The sequence below is a fragment of the Lathamus discolor genome, chromosome 16 (genome assembly GCF_037157495.1).
Source record: "Lathamus discolor isolate bLatDis1 chromosome 16, bLatDis1.hap1, whole genome shotgun sequence".
NCBI lineage: Eukaryota > Metazoa > Chordata > Aves > Psittaciformes > Psittacidae > Lathamus > Lathamus discolor.
This window is the reverse complement of record NC_088899.1, coordinates 5,186,125-5,207,825: the sequence shown is the minus strand read 5'-3', so window position 1 is coordinate 5,207,825 and position 21,701 is coordinate 5,186,125. Positions and strand designations below refer to the sequence as shown.

General features: G+C 47.0%; 1 long non-coding RNA gene across 1 annotated transcript; it reads right to left on the bottom strand.

Annotated features, from left to right (window-relative positions):
• Positions 1–1,226: 1,226 nt before the first annotated feature.
• On the bottom strand, positions 1,227–11,858 carry LOC136022827 (uncharacterized). Its single transcript, XR_010616340.1, has 6 exons — positions 11,684–11,858; positions 7,711–7,847; positions 7,316–7,383; positions 6,507–6,594; positions 3,385–3,487; positions 1,227–1,527 (listed from the first exon to the last, which is right to left on the bottom strand). It is a non-coding gene; the product is annotated as an uncharacterized LOC136022827 (long non-coding RNA).
• Positions 11,859–21,701: the final 9,843 nt, after the last annotated feature.

Below are 21,701 nucleotides of genomic sequence, written 5' to 3'. Positions count from 1 at the left end.
TTTATGCTCCAGATCCTGGCTACCCAGTCCTGACTTCCCAGGTTTATAGCCCTGACTTACTTCCCTCCTGTAACATTTTACTGCTTAGTTATCGGCCCTTAGGGGCCTCATTTACACAAGTGCTGTTTTTGCTATAGTTAAGACTAATTCACTGGGTTACAGTTTGCTCTTCCGTTCTACACTGCTCAGTTCCCTGTCTCCTCCTACAGAGAGGCAAAGGACTTTCTAGTGGGCAGAAGATTCTTTTAATTACTGTATTTTTAATTATAGGTATCAATCCCCTTTTGGGATTGAATTCAGTTCTCCCCCTCTGAATAGCATGATTCTGACTGTTTCTCTTTGATGCACATGTGCCCTCTGGGCTCTTCATAAAGTCTGTGGGGACACTGAGAAAGCAACTTCATCTAGGATCTGCTCTCCTCATCCAGTTTGATGTTCTAGGGGAATAGCAGACCACAGACCCCAGAAAGCCTTGGGAGCCACATATGTCCTCTATATTCTGGTTTTAGATTTCTTCTTGTTTTCTCTTTAGGGAAGGAATTACTTTCCTTGTCATTTCTGTTTACTTCTTCCCTGAAGCTCTGTATGGCCATTCCACAACCATTAGATTTCTACCTTTCTAACATACACACATGTACAGATAGAGGTAAGCACAGCCACACAGATACATATACCTGTATGAGGACACGGCTCATTTCAATCTATCTCCCTAAACAAAGCTCATTTCCAGTGCTGCTTGCTTCCGCAGCTCAAACTCCAGCTGGGGCTGTGATTTAGCTTGTTTACGGACCAGTTTTCATATAAAAGCATAGCATAATCAATGCCTTTCTGTAACTAAGCCAAAAGCACAGAATCACCTACAGAAAGACAGAGGATGCAGTCAGAGGCCACATGGTGAACCTACATGTGCTCCAGGGCTGTATCCACTGTGCCTAAAGCAGAGGAGGATGGTAACTATGGAGAACAGGTAAGTCTGAGCCATGGAGGCTGTAGAGTGTGACCTGTCTGGGGCTGCACACCCAGCAAGACTTAATTCAACTGCCTAAGCAAATGAAGGAGAGCCTGAGTCACATCAGAACCTCCCACACACCAGGATCAAGAGCCTGTTGAATTCTCCTTCAGTAAACTATTTAGCATCAACTTAATTCCAAATAGCACCGTAACAATGCCAATTACATGAGAAATGAAACACAAATTTGTAAATAATACAGTCTTTTGCTGTTCTCTGTTACTCTGACAGGATCAAAAGCTTATTGCCAACCATTTATTAGATTTCCCAACCTATTGCAACACATAAATAGATATTATCCCTATTTTTCTGATCAATAAACTGTGGCACAAAGAAATCAAATTAGTTGCCTGGGGTCATACAATGAACAGTTTAGGAACTGATCACTGGTCCTATTCTTTTCTTCTCATTTCTGTGTTTCTAAATGGCAGCTCCTCCAGGGGCTTGGCACACAGTTGCAAATGATTTTCCAAACCCACCAATATTGGCATGACTCCATTCCTGCAGCAGTCAGAACGCTGGGAACAGAATTAGAGCAGTTCATTATCTGAAATGGCAACAAAGCTAAAGCAGCACCAACTGCAGTTCAAGATGTCACCCAAATGCAGCACCAAGAACTCTCCGGATGAAGTGACAACAGTAAAAACCAAACCATCAACAACAACAAAAGCAAAACTAAAAGCAGGAATGAAAACACCATCCCAAGACTTTCAGGGTCACAGAGGAGGAAGAGTTCAATGTGTTATGGTGCGGTTCTAATCTGTGATGTTGTGGACTTCTGCCTACTATGTGACTGCACACAAATAATAATATGACACAAGTGCAACTATTTTTCCCCCTTCAACTGGTTTCTTTGGCAACAATGACCACAACCAGATCCTCATCCCACATCCCTTTCTTTTCTTTGAACCCCACCTGCATCCTACACTCTATCCCCCTGTAATAAACAGGGATGTGCCCAGCATCCCCTTTCCCACCTTCGGAGATGTGCTGTATGCTGCAGTGATTTCACTTGATGGCTGACGGAATTCCCCACATGGAGGTGGGAGAGAGGAAGGAAAAAAATATCACAGCTCTGCTGCTGCACATTCTGCTTCCTGGCCTGGCACGACAACCCCAGCACCACTGCCAGGGATGCTCTGATAAGGGTGCGAGTGCTGCAGGATCCCCCTCAGCCCCAGCTGCCAGCTGGTACAGGCAGTAAAGAAACAACAGATCCTGAAATCCTACAAATCTCACTTGTTTCAAGCCACAGAAATCCCACCTAATGTACTTAACAGTTAAAAATGAAGGGATCGGAAACCTGATGCATGTTTTTATTTAGCGGGCAAAACTACAGCTCCAGATTCTTTCATCAAAAGCCTGTTGGGTGGCCTAACAGCAACTACCTGCGGGGTTTGGAGACTGAGATCCTGGCTCCAAAGCAGGCTCAGCCTGCGTGATACTGATTTCAGGAAGAACCATGTCCTGCCATCCAACCCATCACTGATGCAGAGACATGTACCACATGTAGATGGAACCCTGGAAGGGCCATGACCTCATTCAGCACCCAAATCTGACTGTTTCCACAGATCACCATTGAAAATATACTCCATCATTCCTACATGCACTAAATGCTACATCACTCATTGGGCAATACTGTAGAGACTTGGATTGGTAAAACTGATTATCCCTCCCTGACTCCAGCAGACCTATTTATATGAACAGTAATTACTTCTTTGAATAAGGGATTAAATCTCCAGCTATTAGACTTGAAAGTAAAAGCCCAAACGACAGACACTAATCTCTTCAGAGTATAAAAGCAGTTTTCAGATGGTACATTACCTGCCTGTGCAGTTTTATTCATTCCATAACAGACTGTGTATGCCCTGTATCCTACCAGAGCCAACCCAACATCTGTAGTGCATGCAGTACCAGCAGTTTACCCTTGTGCTTCTCTGTGCCAATTCCATCTTTGGCAGCATTCCCTAACTCCTTCCAGTTCATGTGGAGCAGAAAAGAGGAGTAGAGCAGACTGCTGAATGTGCATGCAGTGAGTGCTTTGTAGGAGATATGTGATACACTTAATTCACTAAAAGGTATATTCAGACACAGAGGAGAGCTGGTCAAGGTTGAAGGTGGTCAGTAACTGTCTCCAGCATGAAGACATTAGGGAGGGCTAGAGGGCAACATGTACATTGGAGATGACATCTTAGGTTGTTTTCAGGGTTACAGATAGAGATGTGTGGGCTAAGAGGTGGTGAAAAAGCACTTTCTGCAAGCTTAGTAATCTTTTATGTCACCCCACTCATCTGGAGGGAAGAAGAACCAATGTTCCAGCATTCCCATTTCCAAAGAAAATCTGAATCGCAAAATGCAGCAGTAGTGTGATATACCTCACTCTGTTGATGATCCCATTGAGTGTCAGCAATGTAGAGGAGCTTTGGTTTGCACGTTTCTTATGCTCCAGGCAGTTTTCACTCACTGTGTTCAGTGAACCTGGGATAATAAAGGAAAACCTAAGTTCCACCTCAGAGGCAGGTGCTGAAGAGCAGTCACTGAATGGGAAAATGGACATTTCTAGTAGAATCCCACTTCCAGCTACAGCAACAAGGCTTCAACCCGGCAGCAATGCCCTAACCTGGAATGTTCTCGGATCATTCCATCATCTGGTAACTAAAACCCTAACACTACAACTTCCCCATGTTTCCCAACAAACCTGAGTAGTATTTATTCACACTGCACATACTCCAGAGGGTTAAAAACCATTTTGTTCTGGGTACACTCTGTGTGGCTCAACTTCTAAAGCACTAAAGTGTAACCCATAAACCCTTGCCATTATTTACTTTCTTAAAGATAACACAGAGGCAGCTTCTCCCTTGAGTGTCTATTTTGCTGCCTTTTGGAGACATCCTTTGTGACTGCTGCATGGCTCAGTAATTCCCAAGTCAGGGCACACATGGAAAATCCCTGTTAAATAATGACCTGGCAGAGAGAAAGAGGAAAGCTCCATTCTCTACCAGATCTGGTTCTCGGCTGGCTCCCCCTTCCCTGTGCCTAGATGTCTGTGGCATCTTCCCTGCCTGTGTTTTGGGTAAGGAACAGCAGAAGTGGTCACACTCCAGATCCCTTTAAGGGGGAAAGAAAAGAGAGTCCTAAGGGAGCAGGATGAACTTGCTCTCACAGAGGCATGGTGGCCAGACTGGCGGGTTTCTTTTATCCTGTTTCACTTCAGTAAAAGCCTCAATTAGCTCCACATTAATTATTAAATCAGAACAAAGCCTCTTTGGGTTCCAACAGCTAAATTCTGGTACTGCTGTTTCTTTGGGAGCTTGTCTAGTTTTACAACTTAGGACATAAATACCTTTCTTCAAGCTGTTGTTTTTACTTTGCTTGCTGTGGGAGTGTTTTTAATCATAGTATCTCAAGCATGCAGTGAGGGAAGCATTTCTGGGCCTCCTGCACCTTGGACATCTAACACAGCCCTCCCAGGTTCCAATGGGTGCTAGAACACAGCCAGGAGATGAGAAAGCTCTCAAATTAGGGTTCTCATTTGCACCTCTAAAAGGGGCTGTTTCCTTATAAAATGGAGGGCTGGGTTTCCACGTACACACTGTTCTTTAATTCTGCAGCTGGTTCCCACCCTTCTCCTCCATGGATGACCCTAGGAATTCTGCCAAATAAGGTCAGTCTAGAAATACATGTCTTCTTCTTACCCCACTGTTGCCAGACACACACACTTAGAGGTTGTTCTGTTCTTAGTTGTTCACTGATACGTCTGTCTCCCTGAGCAGAGAGAACCATCCTTACCCGTACCCTGCTCATAAGCATTATCTCTTTTCCTGGCACAGGTTAGTAGCTGCTCTCCACACATTTGACCTGAACGCCAAGGACCCTCACAGGGAGAAGAAAAGGAGATACAAGTTCCATATGTTCTGATACAAGTGCATTATGTTCAGATACAAGCTCTTAGATTGGAGATAAGGAGGAAATTCTTTCCTGTTAGGGTGCTGAGGCACTGGAATGGGTTGCCCAGGGAGGTTGTGAGTGCTCCATCCCTGGCAGTGTTCAAAGCCAGGTTGGATGAAGCCTTGGGTGCCATGGTTTAGTGTGAGGTGTCCCTGCCCATGGCAGGGGGGCTGGAACTGGATGATCTTGAGGTCCTTTCCAACCCTAACTATTCTATGATTCTATATGGGGCCATTCAAAACTCCCCCTCCTGCCCTTCAACCTTGTATTTCCCCAGTATGTTTTCAAACTCTTGCTCTTGTAGGTGAGTCTGATCATACATTCTGCTTTCCTGCCCCAGATGATTTTGGAAACAAATGGCTTGACTAAAATCTCCTGGAGAGCCTCTGCCTTCCACCCATGAAGTTCTAGGACTTCCTGAGGAATGAACAGCTCTAGCACTGTAAAATGCTTTTATTGCTTATGTGAATGTAATGTGTTTGGGAAAGAGCCAACCTGACAGAACTGGATGCAAAGGCTTTATAGCTACAGAACTGGTGCAGGAAGGCCTGACAGAACATCTGCAAATTGTCTGAACTGGAGGGAACAGACTCCATGGGTCAGAGGGTCTTAATTTCCCAAACAGGGAAGTTTCCAGCTTCTTGGATAAAGAGAGAAACCCATCTCTCTCCTCCCATCCTTTTCTTCCCCTGCCAGTTCTCTCCCTCTCTTTCCTGTGTTGTGAGCTTTTGCTGCTCTGATTGTGTGCAGGATGAATGAAAGTCATTAGAAGTCCCTCAGGCCATCTTCACAGCTGGAAGGAGGAGGGACAACTCCACAGGCTTCTCTTGGTTGTATGGGGCCCCCAGTCTCTCAAGCACATTGTCCCATCCAGAGAGCAGTGGCAGAGGAGAATAGTGAGGACACCAGCAACACTACAGCACAGGTCAGAGAGCAGAAGAGAAGGGACAGGAGATGAAGGGAGAGAGATGAAGAGGGACAAGAGGGTTTTTGGCTGAGACCAACATTTTCATTCACCCTGCCCTTCTTTGGCCAGGAGGAAGAAGTGATTAACAGTATTCTCTATTCTTGCTCCTCCCAGACAGCATGAAATCACTGTGCAGAAGTTAATGGTTCCAAATCTGCATTGAGCTGAGTTGGGATCCTAGATGGTAAGGATACCATAGAATACCTAGAATACCATAGAATACCTAGAACTGGTAAGAAGGGAAAAAATGGTGTCTGATATGTACCACCATGGGGAAAGCTTTGCTGCTGGGCCAGAATGAAACTCCTCACAATAATGATATAAAACTGGGGGACTGTGTGCATTAAAACCCAACACCCAGCAAGTACAGAAAACCAGACATAAGTAGATAACTAAATAGGCAGCTCTGAGCAGGGAGCAATCAGTCACCTCTGCTGTCTCCAATCCCTGCCTGGGTCTCTGTTTCTGCTCAGCCTGAGGAAGCTGGCAAAACTTCATGCTTGACCTGCAATCCCACTGACAACATGTGATTTGTTTTGCCTCTGTTGGATAAGACTGCAATATTTGCCGTAGCAAACTTACTGTCTGTCAGCCCACATGTCCTTCAGTGGTGCCACTGACCACAGCTGTCCGGTTCTCTTGACAGGAATGACGAGGGTGGAGGGAAAACCTACAGTAAATACATTTGTATTAGAGAGGCTGCTTCACATCTCTTTAAAAACCAACAGAATGCTCTAGAAGGGGACCAGCGCTAAATATTTCCTTCTAATCTTGCAAACGTTTCACATTGTTGCATGGCTGTGTGTGAGCTGTGCATTTGCCATCACTGTACAGCATATACAGAACCTTTCTGATGCTGCAAACGTCAGGTGTTAAGGTTATCCCTGGGTGCTGAGAACACAACGCTCTTGCTCGTAGGAAAGCCCCTACACCAGGTCTGTGCTTCTAGGAGTACCTACAAAGACAGGCCAAATAGACACCGTACCCAGGGCTCTGGGTCACACAGAAAGAGAAGCACACCGTGGGGAGGATGTCTGGAGACTGTGTGGCACAATCACCCACAAAACTGAGGCACAGTGCTGCAAGAAGCAGGAATTTGATCCTGTTTTTTGCTATGCACTTCCCCGTGTATTCCTTTGGCAAGTTCCACTCTGCCTGGCAGAAATAAAGCTGATCATCCCCGTGCTGCAGTTCTCCATTGGCAAACTCCACCTTTCTAAGAGTTTTGAAGATCTTGGATGAAAGCTGCCATTATGCCTTACAGTTAGTTAGGTGATCATTGCTATTTATTATTGTGGGAGCTTCTGGAGGAGCTGGATGAAAGCAGAATAGCAAACCTGACCTTCTGTACTCACATCCCAGTCTAATCCAATATTCTTTATCAGACATACCTTTGCTGCAAGGTTCCTCAGGGCAGGGGATGGATTGTTCTGAAGGAAGTCTGCAACACTTCAAAATGCTATGAAAACAATTCATAACAGTATCATCATCAATTACGGTAAATACCAGCAAAGCCTCTGGATAACAACGTATATCTATTTGGATAACAAGATACATGTATGATTGCCAATTTGGAAGGGATCCTCAGTGGCAAGTAGAGAAGTCTCTCTGAAATATTTATCTATGGCTTATTTTAATGCCCACCTCCATTTGTGTTTATGGAAGACACTTTTATGGAATAGAATTCCAACCTTTATACAGTTAAATAATCAAATTAACATTAAGGGCAAAGACAAAGCAGTGGCCTGTCGAGGTCTGTCTGTTTAACAGAAGTCTACATGTTCACCTTGGAAAGTGAAAAGTGTCCAATATAGAGCCCTATGATACTCCTGCTTACGCCAGACTTATGTCAGTGGAAATCCTCTGACACCAGTTGAATTGCTCTTCCACAGCAACATGACAGCAGAAACAGGGCCAGGATTTCTGTGGGGGAAAAGGGAAACAATCTGAAGAGTTTTCATTGCTCTCTGTGCCTCACATTCTGCCCCATTTAAAGCAAGGCAGCATACAACCATTTCTCCCCCCTGCTAGCTAAGAGCAGTAAGAACATTTCACAGCTACATCCTTCATCTGCGCATCTCGGAGCACAGACATTCCTCAGTCAAGCATCACACCATTCTTGTAAGTACAACTGGTACTTAGTAGTAGTAGACTACTAAGTCTACATAGTAGATATGTCTCTGTCCCCCCTCTACAGGTGCACAGAGATCCATGGGGATTTGGTAGAGAAACTGGGAATACAGTCAATAAACCCTAAATTTGTAGGCTCTTGACAGAACTTGCAAATGACACTTCTTTTTATGCCAGATAACCCAATGTTTGCTAAGAAGAGAGATACTTTGCTGCCAAGTGTGAAAATCAGTGTTTAGCCAGAGGATCAAGGCATAAAACCATTGTTTGGTGGGTCATTTTGATTCATGAATTTACAGAGAGAATCCCATGATCTTACTTTAGCAGCACCCAAGCAAAAAAGGAGCAGCCTCCTGCAGACTGGAGACAACAGGAAAACTCGCACAGTGGGCCTGATCCAGAACTGTCTGGTGATAAATGAACCACTTCACCCACCCCTAGACATATCTCCAGGCTTCATCCCCCAGAGAATACCAGCAAGATGCTAACTGGACCCTACCAGAAATGGACATGTGGGAGCAAGTGAAAGGTCTTGCCTTCTTATCCAGGTCCAGGAATCCACTTTTACATAGTTATTTGTACTGTTAATCAAATGTGAATGCTTTTAGTGCAGGCTGGAGAAGGGCTGCTCCTCATCAAAAGCAGCCAGTTTGTTTCTGTCCCCACCCCCCCCCCCCCGTCTATTTTGGTGCTTATGAGAAAACAAATTGGGAGCTGTGTGGCTGTGGCCTCCCCTGGCTTGCTTGCAAAGCCTCCACATCATCCAGGAAGACATACCAAATGCATGGTTCATAGAGCATTCCCAGTGGGAGTAAACAGCCTTTGGTGGTAAGGCCAGGCCAAGGTCTTTGTGCTTGTGGTGCACACAGGAGGTTCCGCAGGTTGGCTCTGCATCCCAGCAGAACAGGGATGGTTCTGATGGAAGAGCCCACACATGATACTCAAGCTGGCAGACCTGATGATCAAGACGTGTGCAGTGAGAGGTGCTCACCATCACTCCAGCCCAGAGCTGGAACACTGCACTGCACCTTGGATTCTGCCAGGGACAGCTCCAGCCAAAACCCTGCAGGTCCCTTTCTCTGGATCATTCCACTCCATAGAAAAAAGATGGCGAGGCAAAGCCTGCCTGTGAGCATCATGTCCCACTCTGACATATCCATGGGACAGCAGCAGTATCTACGTAACACATGCTAACACAGCATGACAACTGCAGTCACCGGGCTTTCTCTGAGGGTGCAGCAGTCACACATACTATGCTGATCCCCCTCTTCCAACTGCCAGTTCCCTGCTACCTGAGAAAAGGGGGTGAAGCCTTGAAAATACCCTGGTTTGTTATACTGAGAGCTGGCCTGATTTTCACTGTTCCCCTTGGTATATCTGAGCCTGGTGTTAAATAGAGTGGCCATTTAGCAATTCCAGTTACCAGGTTCAGAGAGCTTTCATGGGCTGAGGTTGGTTTCCTTTTGTCATTTTAATACTACAGAATTTACATCCACACCCCCCCCTCCCCTTCAAGCCACAGCAAGAATAACAGACTCCCCCAGCAAAACACTGGATAAGAAGCACAGCACCTCATAAAGTGTACAGACATCAAACTGATAACTCCTGGAGAGAGAAATATAACCTAGAAGAGGAAAATGAACTCATTTCTTTAAACATACCAGTAATACAAGCCACAGGCTAAGCAGGAGAGGAAAGAACAAACTCCACACAAGCTAGGAAGAAAGGGAAAGGAGGCAGAAGTGTTACTTTTGCAAGAGATCACGTATCACCAATTACTGATCTGGCATCAGGAAAGGGGTGTAACAGCCACGGAGCAGCACATAGTGAGCTGTGCAGGATGATAGGAATGCATTTTCCACTCACTATTAGCAGTGGGAGCATCCACCCTCCACATGTTTTCCCTCCCTAAAGCAGTGTTTGTTCTTCCTTTACTCTGGAGAAGCTTCTCTGAGCCCTGCTTCCTCCTGCCCCAGTCCGTGCCCTGTCCCCCCTTATAGATTTCCCTGTCCTGTGGAGCAGTTCCTGTCCCCACGGCAGCTCCGGCTGGAGGACTGCAGAGCACATTCCCCCCTCAGCTCCGCAGGGAAGAAGGGATAACACACACCTCTACAAGAAGCAGCCCATCTTAAACCTAGGCCTCTGCTTGTGAGGCAGCACCTCTCAACAGGTCGCCTCTTCCTTGTAGCCACACACTAACTCCAAATGCCATAGCCCCCTTTCCTCACTATCCTGTGCATTAGCTGGGGGTAGTTGTCTAATTCTATCATACTTCCAAAGAGCAGAGACAGAAACCTTTAATGGACACTACAGTAAGAGGGGGCAAAGCACCACTCCACCACTGTATTAAGAGTACTGAGCTGGGTAAACAGCCCCACGAGAGATCTCTGCAGGCTCCCACATACACATTCTCCTATGCTAAGGGACTGCAGAGCCAGACAGGTTAGAGGGGAGAGCTATTAAAGCCAGCTCAACTTGAGCAATACTGGGCAGCTTGTACTCCGTTTTCCCCCCTTAGTTTTTTCATAGCTGCTTACAGTCTCAACTTTAATATTCTTTCTTTGGCACAGGGCTGACTGCATGCCTACTGCCTGAAAAAAAAAAAAAAAAAGTGGGAATACTGAAGGATTAGGAATACCTAAATTTATGGCAGGATTAACTGGAGTTTTATCCTGCTTGACACAGAGAACTAACATGAACAGTCAAGGACATTCCAGCCCCATTATCTCCTACTCCTGCTGTAAAGAATGCAGAAAGAAAGGTTTGCACACTAAGAAAAGCTCCTGACAGTCATTTGCGCTATCCAAATCTGTTCCAAGAAACCAGCATGTTTGTTGAATAATGCCACAATCATTCAAAAAACCTTTAGTAGAAGAATTAAATAAAGTAGAAGTTTAGTTCTGCTCTTGCTTACATCAGTTCGAGATAAAACATTAAGTAAGAGAGAACCAAACCCAAAGAAAATATTTGTTTAGATCTCATTCCACCGCCAATGGAATTTACCACTGAGCTTAATGGGATAGGACCAACACCAGGAATATCCACATCTTTCGTGGAGCCATGGCATGCAAGGCCCTGCTGGGATGCTGGGTGATGAAATCAGCATTTTTGTGACCAGAATGAATGACCCAGGTGCTACCCTGAGCATGTTTCAGTTCCCCTTCTCTGGAGCAGGGCCAACAGGCCCGACACCTCAGATGGCTCATGAGGAAGCGCATTCACAGGTTTGCTGTGGACTCTAGACAGAGCTAGTGATGGATCCAGGCAAGAACAATGGACAGATCCTGTAGATGGGAGAAATGAAACCTGGAAGCATCATGAGCTTACTTTCCTAGGGGAAGGGCAGGCTCTCAGCACCACAGCCAGTCACATACACACTCTCTGTCTCTAAAAGGATTTTCTTTTAGACTGATAATTAGATTTTTTGAGCCTCTGCTCCTGCACTGGGCTTGACATTTGAAGCATATAGATCAGGCGCTCCCGAGCAGTGCCGCTCGGGGTTACAATAGTGATTATTTTTCAGTAGGGAACACTGCCTCATTTAAATCTCGTGTAATTACATCACAGAAATGCAGCAGAACAAGCCCTACTCTGCCCCTCCCCGCTCCCTCTCCCCCCCAGGCCCATACCCCTGCCTTCAACCCGGGGCGGGGTTCTCCATCCAGGACCAAAGCCCTCTCCCGCAGGCAGCAGCCGCTCGCACAAAGCGCCTCAGCCGAGGCAGGGGGGACACCCGCCCGAGCGGGGACAGCCGCAGGGCCCCCCGTGGCGGCCGGCAGCCGAGGGCACGGCGGCGACGGGCGCGCTGCCAGCCGCCGAACCCCCCCCCCCCCCCCCCCCGGCCCCGCGCCGGCAGCCCGCGGGGCGGCGGCGGCCCCAGACGGCGCGGCGGGGGCCGGGGGGGAGGCGGCGGCTTCCTGGAAGCGGCGGGTGTCGGGTGGCCGCCGCCGGGCCGGCGCGCTGCGGGCCGCGGGCAGCGCCGGGGCGCGCCGCCGAGCCCGGCGGGGGGAGCGCGGAGGCGGTGGCGCGGCTCCGCCCCGGCCCCGGGCCGCGGCCCGGCAGCGTGGGGCCCCGCGGGGCTGCCCCTGCCCGGCGGGGGGACGGCGCCGCTCTGCCCGCCCGGGTCGTTCCTCAGTGCCGCTGCGTGAGGCGATGGTGCGGGCACCAGCAGGACGCAGCCGCTCCTCCAGGGCTCCTGGAGGGGCCATTGTCGCAGGCCCGGGTGGCCAGCCCCAAGCTGGGACACCCGCACTCCTCCAGGCGCTGGAGAGTCGTACCCGTAGCATGGCCGTGCTGAGTGTGCACAGCCACTTCTGCTTGTGCTTCCTCTGCCACTGAACAGAAAAGCGTTTTGCCAAGTCCATCACAGGTTTGGGTTTGCAGCGTTGCCAGCAGTGCACAGCTCATGTCACTGGAGTGAGAAAGAAATACATGTATTTGGCTCTTGGAATGCACTTCGGGTTCCCTGTGGTGTACAGAAAAGACCAGAGCATTCTGGTATTCTCTAGTTAACAGCAGCAGAACTCAACTGATGGACCTGCAGCAAAACTTCTCCAAAGGGTAGCTACACTGATTGAAACACAGCAAATAACCTGATAGGGAAATACATTTAGGGAGCAAAAGCTTCCCCAATAGTATTCTCCTTGCTCCCTCTTTTCAGCAAGCCAGCATAGTCCCTCCTCCACGATAACAGATATCATGGAAGGCACTAAGGGAAATTCATTCTTCCCCAATGTTTAAGGAGATAAAGTTGATTTGTTGGTATCTTTTTATTATTCCTTTAAAACTGTTTAAGATGTTTAACAATCTGGCTTTGAAATAATGCAGAGCACAGGGGTTTTGTACAGAGTGTTAGCAATGGTTGAAGAATTGGGTCTCAATGAACTGTATCTGCTTTGACAGGTTAAATGTAAAGTGACAACTGCTCCGTATTTTCAACACTGAAAATTGAGCTGATAGTTTGATGTCACGTGGAGATGGTGCATACAAACAGAATCAGTGTCTGACTCCTGTACCAAAAGGTTTTACTATGAGGGGTCAAGAATATTCTGTACCCTGAAACCTTTATGTCCGTCTTGCCCCGCCTTTTCAGCTGTGCAGGCCTTTTGGGACAGGCTGTTCTCACCAAATTCATTCCCAACCTAACTTCTCCGCAGCCAAACACCAGTGAAGAGAACTGAGTTATGCTGGAGGCATATTTATCACAGGAAATCTCTTGCCACCAGCACCTGAGCAATTATTAATAATAACTCACACATACTAGCTCAATATGCAGAACTGAGCATTGATGTGTTTCATCCCAACCTGTGTTATGCCCCTCATGTGGTGTCTCTAATGTTTTATGCTCCCTTCTCCCTTCTTTGCTACCTTTTTGTGCCACCAACAGACAGGGATCCACGAGCTCAGACTAATGCTTTGGCTTTTGAACATGCCATTGATGAAAAACATTCTTGGTTGTGCATTAATAGAAACTCTCTGCTGCCTCCTTTCCAAATGCTGGGAATAACATGACAACACTCAAACCTCAGTGATTACTTGAAAATTACAGGTTTGGATGGTAACTCTGCTCCACTGAAGAATGTTATATACTGTAGTGATCTAAGGAGAGGTCGCTTTTGTGAGCACATCAGAGCTCTTAATTTTCCCACTTACTCTGCACCTGCCTCTTTAAAAGACTGTGGTTTACAGGATAAATGACATGCACAGATGTAACAGCATTCTCTGACCAACACCAAGGACTCAACTTAGGGAAGGCACCAGTGTGGAAGTCATGAGCTTCTGCAGCTTTAATAAAGATTTACTGAGGCTGAGAAACACTGAGCAGTACCGGCTGCACAGACAGGACGCTGGCAGAGAGCTCGAATCAGGGTTGCATGCAGCCTGTCAGTGACAGGAGTAACTCCCTCATCACTGTGACACAGGGTCTGAAAGAAATTAAGGGGTCACAGTCCCCTTTGCCTCCCTACTGTATCTGCCCTTAAATGCATGGAGGCATATGGAGACTATTCCTTTACTTTCATATCATACAGCGTCTTTTTGTCTTAAAGAGCATATGCGCCCCATCCAGTGACTTCAGTAGAGGCTCCTGGAGCAGGATGCCTGGAGGACCAAGTATCTCCCTGGCTGCAGCTCTATGCTCACCATCCCACCCGTGCCCCATGAGTCTGTCTAGAGGAGTAAATGTGCCCCACAGCACAGCCTACAAAGGTGGGGTGGGGTGCTCCTGCATTCGCTGGTGTGGTCACAGCTGTGCTTGCATTCATATAAGGGCTGCATCTCTCCCTGTAACAGCCTGATTCAGTACCGTACATCCTGGTCAAAGGAGAAACCTACAATGGAGAAGTCCAAAGGTATTTCTTTCAGTGTTTTTCCCTGAAATTCTGTCCAAAAATCAAAATGTTTCTGTGAGCTCCTTCCAGTTTTGACAAACTCACACTTTCAGTTATCATTTTGCAATCAGTGCTGCTCAGATCATCCAAGATTCAAACCCAGCTTTGTGTCACCAACATGCTGTCATTCATTTTGCATTTCAGTTGACCTCAGGAGCAGTCTCCTTATCGTTTATATATGCAGAAGAGTTAACAAATACATAGGATTTCCACTACATCATGTGGAATGTCTTACCTTTATGCTTGCTTTTATTTCTCAGCACCTTCGGATTCATCATCTCTGGTCATTGCTGGCACATTGTAAAGGACTGCTGGTACTTCCCCACATTCACTGTCCAGTACTCTGGAGCTGTACAGCTGTGATGGAAGGCAATCTTAACTGGAAACAGAACAAAGGGAAGGGCATATCAGATCTAATTCAGAAGGATGTATGTATATGTAAAGCGTGGGGGGAAAGGGGAGAGAGAAAGGGAAGAAAGAAAGAAAGAAAAAGGCAAATAAACCCTAAACATTAACTTTGGTCCCATCAAGTCAGCAGCTTTAGGAGCACTTGGCTTCCAGCTGTGCCAGAAACATGCTGCACCTTCTGTCTCGCTGGTAGCATTCTTCATTCTAGAGAAATTAACACACCAAAACCAAAGTAAACCCTGCTCTTGCTTTCTCAGCTCAGGTTCAAGGGATGGGATCCAGACAAACTGCTGGAGGGAAGGAAGGCTTTGGGATTCTGCTTTTTATTTTATTAGGTGCAAGTGAGTTATTCTGATTATGTTGGCAAGAAGTGGGAAAAAAAAGCTCATAGCAGCACCTCTGTCCCTTCTACCCACCTCCCCATGCACATGTGCACTCCCAGCATCCACTGCCACATCCTTTGGCCAGGGAAGGCTCACGGAGACAAGGCTACACTGGAGCCTCTGCATGTTGTGATGTTTGACTGCTCGGGGGGACAGAAAAGCCTTGTTTTTCCCTTTTTTTTTTTTTTTTTTTTGTTAACTGAGGCATGGTAGGGAAGGGAAGGGGAGAAGCAAAAAACTCTGCAATCCCCTATGGTTTTTTTCTCTCTAGTTTTGAGCTTTGCTCTCCACGATTTCCACTCTTTTCAAGCTGCTCTGGAGCTCCAGGTGTATGGTGATAACATGGCTACACTGTGCTGTAGAGAAAAGGATGTGCAGTATCCATCAGCCAGAGGGCCCCAGGGAAATCAGAGCTTCTTCCTGACATCTCGTCCCTGCCACGGGCAGGTAATGGGGAGTTGGGAATCCTGGGGTTTATTCTTCCAGCTGCCACTATATTTATGTGTGAACCTTTTTATGGGATGACTCTTTACCTACCACAGAAAACAGGGAAGCCAGAGATGTGCCATCCTCACACTGCCAGAAAGGACCCCGTGCATGAAACAGAGCTCAAGTCAGTTAAAGTCTCATTTTTGCCTCACTGCCTGCACGGAAGGGTGATCTTGGATGTGAATGCTGTTGTGCTTGCCTGTATCTGTATCAAAGGATAATCAGAATGGGAAGTTACTAAAAAGAATGTAAAAGCCAAGATCAGAGGCAACTATCCTCACCAAGCTGAATGCCAGAAACACTAAAGGAAGGAAGTTAAACGTGGTGCTTTATCTCCCCAGTCCAAAGGGCATCCAGAAAAGGGGAGCTGGGAGCTGTGGTGCTGCTCATATGGGGTTTATTTTTAGCTTCAGTTTTCTGTGTTCTTTTTTAACATGGTTTTAGAAGCATTTACTACTTAAACCCTTCTTCCCTGTGCTTTGTGACTATGGCATCACCTGCTATGCAGATTTCAGGCCTACAACAGCTCTCTCCTTTGAGCAATGGTAGCTGAGGAAGCAGAGGAGGACAAGACTGTATTTCTCCATAGTGAAGCCAATACAAATGGACTTTCAGATAGGAATTTATCAGTATCTGCCTCTGCTCTTGGCACTAGAGTGCCAATGTAGATGGCTTTGAGACCTTGCAGAGTACCAGAAATGATGTAGCACCACTTGCCCTACCTGAGATTCTGTCCTCAATATAGACCTCTGGGAGAGGAGCACAAAACTTGAGCCTAGGAATGGGTATGGAAAAACACAACTTGGACAGAGGAATTCTCCCCATGGAAGCCTCCATAGACTCCTAGACTCACATATATCAAAGACCTAGCCCTGCTCCTATTGAAATTAATAGCAGAACTTTGCTGAAGGCAATGTAGTGTTGAGCAGGAGGCCTGGAACTCCCCACAGAGCACAGAAAGGAAGGTCAGGCTTCTTCCTCGGACACCTGCAGGGGAGGCAGAGGAGGAAGCAGAGAGTGTACGTTTACTACATGGATTCTGCCGGTGGGATCTGTATGTTCCCGTGGGACAAGACGAGGGAGTCAGCTGAATACAGGGCTCATGAGTGGTGCAAGGTTGACGCCAAAGGAAAACACACAGATTAGTGTGGAAACAAAGAGCCTCTGAATGGTTATATGGAGACTGTAATACAAAATACGTATTTCTGCTGTGTGCCTGAGCCTCCATCTGCTCCTGGGGGGAGACAGCAGAAAACAAGACTATACTTTTGTTGTTCTCTATGTCCCCTGTGAAGCCTTCTCCCAGGAAAGGCAGAGGGAGTGAGGAGGTTAACTGCTGCAAGCAGGCAGTTTCCTAGGCAGGGCCCTATGGACTGAGCCTGCATATTCAGCTTAACTGCTGTGTTTAAGGAACCACCCAAGGGGAGAAAAAGAGGGAATAACAGAGTTCTGAAAACTAGGGCAGGGGGAATCTCCTGAAAGGGAACTCTCCCATGCTGGAAGAACTGGAAGCAATAAGGGGGAAAGTGCAGCCTTCCTGAGGCACAGCGGAGAGAGCAAGTGGTCTGAGAGTGAAGCGTGGATGTGAAATATGGCCCTGCAGCAGCTGTTTACCACATCAGCCTCTTGGTGTGCAGGCTCCCATCCAAGAGCTTTCCATCAGAATTCCAGTACAGCAAGAGCAGAGACACAAATGCAGCAGGATGGGAGCCAGCCCCTGCAAGTTGTAAACTGATAGAGAGATGCTGCCTTCTTTACTTAGGAACAGCCTGGATGCAGTAGTGATGGGGAAAGGGAAGGGAGCAGGTTCTCAGCTCCCCTTGCTGGATGCTAGAAAGGGCTGCAAGGGGAAGAACAGTAATAGTTAGAATACTTTCTGCTTCATCCAAGCCTGCCTGCCCACAAAAGGAGGTTTCATGCATTAACATAGTCTTGGCAGGTGGTCAGGCAGTGCTTTTTCCTTTCCACTCAAGTGAGAAGTTTTCCATGGGATGATGGGAAAGGATGATAGAGAGGACACCTGCACTGACTGGTTCTTTTATAACAACAGGGGCATCTGTAACAGAGCAGAGGGCACCAGTTTCAGTGAAGACAGCCAACCTTTAAAGCCCACTCCTGCAAGACAAATACCCACTCAGCCCTGCAAGCCTGCATGCTGTTGTGTGCATACTGCAGGAGCAACCAGCTAGAACTATTCCTTACTACTCAAAGGCCCTGGGAAGGACCTGTTACTCTGCTTGAGCTGAGACATGTCTATTAATACGGGCTGCAACTTCTAGGAAGGGTCAAGCATTCAGCAACTCCTGTCAAAGCCAGGAGGCCATCAGGGTGCATGGCCCATGGAAGCAAACACCTTGCAGCTCAAATGCAATGCTGGAGTGATGCAGGGTCTGAGGTGAATGAATGGAGTGACAGAACAGACAGTTCACACCTTTTAGAGAGTAAGCCTTTCTGCTTTCAGACCCGAGATTAGGTCAAATTTGAATCAAATAGCTACATCTTCCCCCACAATCTCTGGCAAACATTGCTCTGTAATCCAGGAAACACTCTGCCTCCAAAGCCTGGAGCTCAGATCTCAACACTGGCAGCAGAAGTGCCTCAAACTGATCTCATCTGCCGGGACAAGGATCAAAGTGCTCACTTGCTGCAGGACCTATGGGACAAGTCACTTCACCTCCAGATACAAGTCAGCCAGCTGAGCTTGAAAGCACTTGGAAAAAACCTAGCACTGCAGGGCCATTTGGAAAACCAGATGTTGAGCTGGAAAAGAGTTTTCCAAGGGACAGGAATTACCGGCAATGGCATGGTGCGGTTCCCTTACTGAAGAGCACTATAATGACATCAGCTCTCAGGGTTGCCCACGTGTCCCCCTCCCCATTCTACACTGGAAAAATACCTTTGTTCCAACAGGTTCAGTATGAGGTCAGACATACGTGATTTAAACCACATTCAGCAGCCTTAGAGCAGGCAAGGGTCAAAACTAGCACTGAGCAAACCTGAACCAGCATTGAACATAGCACTCCTGCCTGCTGTCAGTGATGGGTAATTTCTCTGCTGCAGACCAAGCCCCAGAGATTTCTTTTCTTGAGGCTTCTCTGCATTATGGAAATGAGCTGCCTACACACTAGGTATTTTACTGGAAGCACTTTAACCACCAGGCATTTCCTTTCAAGAGCAAGCACTTCTGTGAATGAGATGTAGGAGATCACCAAGGGCTGCCTGCCCAGTGAGCATGGGTGTGGGAAGGGGAGTACCCCTTTAGTGTGTTTTATCTTTCACATCTCCTCAGGGCATTTTGTATGTCAAAAAGCAGACTCAACTGGGGAGAGGGAGTTTGAAAGGGCAAGGGAGGAGGCAGCAATGTGAAGCTGTTCTCACCACCATGGCAGGAAATGGAAAGAGAGCTCTCGTGGCAGGAAGAGTGAGAGTGATGGAGCTCTGGCTGCACCCACCCTGCAGCAGCAGAGTCAAGTGTGAAAACCTCACACCACCTCCTTGAGAGTACTTGTGTTGCTATAGCAAGGGCTGTTTTTTTGGCTCTGACATCTGGCCTGACTCTGAATGACTCCACTAATTCTCCTAATGCTGCCACTGCAAGTGGTACTAATTCTGCATCCTCTACAACAGAGTACAGATTGGTCCTGTACTCAGTGCTGCCAATTCCCTATAGTGCGTGTGTGGGCAGAGCGTGCGAAGGTGCCCTGTGCCCACTTCATTCTCTTGTAAAGTCTCCAGCATTCACACACAGACCAGGAAAAGGTCTACAAACTCACCTAAATCCTTCCTGAATGGCAAGTCATACCTTACCTCAGGTTCACTGGATTCCATCTCAGTATTTGTGTTGTGGGTCCAGTGGGTCTTGCTTTTCTCAAGAGCCATCCCATTCTTAATGTCTCAACAGAAGGAGAAGTCTCACCAGTATGCAAGGCTGGGGCAGCAGCACGAGCCTTGACAACTTGTGGGCACAGCAAGAACATCCATTTGCAGAGGAAGTGATGGATCAAGCCTAGAGCAAGAGAGAAACCAACAGCCAATGACTAGCTGGTTTAAACTGAGCTTGAGGCATCACCACAGGTGAGAGAAAAGCAGGATTATCAGCACAAAGATCAGAACTAAGGCCTTAACCATGTTTTGTTTGCACCATCTCTTATTACAGGATGAGTGAAAAAGACTTTTTGCTTCATGCTACAGAGCCCACCTCTTTTCCTCCAAGACTCTTGATAAGGAGATGGGTTAAGGTGAAGATATTTATGAGCAGCCCTTTGTTTCTATTGGGATGTTTAATTTATGGGTGAGACCCACCTACAGTTGGACTTGGAAATGTGAAAGAAGAACTAAATAATAGATGCACAGCACCAGTCATGCAATTCAAAGCAGGAGCCCCTCAAATAAAGCCTTACAATGTCCATGCATTCAAGCCTTTTGCTCACATGCATTCCCATCCTTTTCCAAGATCTGCAGCTGTAGCTGGAGAAAACCACAATCATTCCAGCAAAGGGCCAGGTCTACTCCCAGTTTCATCTCAGCCGAATTACACTGAATACAGCCAGAAGTTCCAGCCTGCAGCTCACCTGAAGCTCAGTAAGTCTGCTTCATCCCTGCATCCCCAAAGTCAGCAAGTTAAATAATAAATGCCCTTCTACATCCCTCCTTCATTCCAAATCAGCAGGCACTACTGCACAAGTGTCCTCCAGCCCCTTCCTGCAAATAGGTACATACGTTTTATCATAATTCATTTGCTGTGCATGTTTGCTGACATGACTCCATTGGACTTGCCACCTCTCTCTGAAAATATCCCTGGTACATGGGCTTTGGAGCTTTGGCTGGACCAGGGCTTTGTTTCCTCCTCACTTCCAGTGCTGCTTCACCTCTGCTTGTCACACAAGCTTTTGGCCAGCACAAGGGCAAAATAAGACTCTTCCAGGTTTACTTAAATCCTGGCTTATGAATGAACGGACTGTCCAAACCTCTAACAAAGCCTGGATTCTCACTGATGCCACTGATGCTAAGGAAGCTGAAACATGACTGTACAGCCTGAACTAGACAAAGGATTGTATATGTTTGTTGGTGGGTTTTTATGTCCATACCTTCATCTTATTGCTCACAGCCACGCTTGGGTACATTTTCATTAGCTTATTACTTTTTATCTCAAAACACATGACTGAAAGAATAAAAATGTCTCAGAACATACACAAGCTTTTCAGAATCTCCAATGATTAAACTCTATGCTGCTCCAGCATCAGGAATTTTATCATGGTTATATTTCCTTTAGATTCATAGTTGCTTGCTGATCTGATTAATTCTCTCACTCTCTTTCTGAATATGTAGTGACTTGTTGCCTGTCCAAGTGCTCTCAGTTCTCACAGGCACAGACTGATTTAGCTTGATACCTGCCATTTATTACTTCAGAAGAAAAAGCAAAGCAGTGCGAGGGCTGTCAGCTGTCTGTGTTGGGTCCTCTGGCAAAATTAGGACTAGAAGGAAACAAAAAAGGCAAGCGATGAAAAACTAAAAGGTGCAAAAAGAGTGAGACCTGGCAATAAATTCTTAATGTCCAACTAATTCATCCTGAAGCAGGCAGTACCAGCAGCCTCTCAATACCTGTTCCTCTGTTGTGCATTGTCTTGGAGTATATACACATGCTCTTCCAGTATGGCTTTAACCTGCCAGAAGGGAGACTGAGCTGAGCTCTTAGGCAGAAGCTCTTCCCTGTGAGGGTGCTGAGGCGCTGGCACAGGGTGCCCAGAGAAGCTGTGGCTGCCCCATCCCTGGCAGTGGTCAAGGCCAGGTTGGACACAGGGGCTTGAAGCAACCTGCTCCAGTGGAAGGGGTCCCTGCCCATGGCAGGGGTTAGAACCAGATGAGCTTTAAGGTCCCTTCAAACCCAAACCATTCCATGAGTCTATGAATTTCAAAACAAGCTCAGTGGCTGCTTTTTCAGCTTCTGGCTCTTTACAATGTTCGCTCAAAGAAGCCCA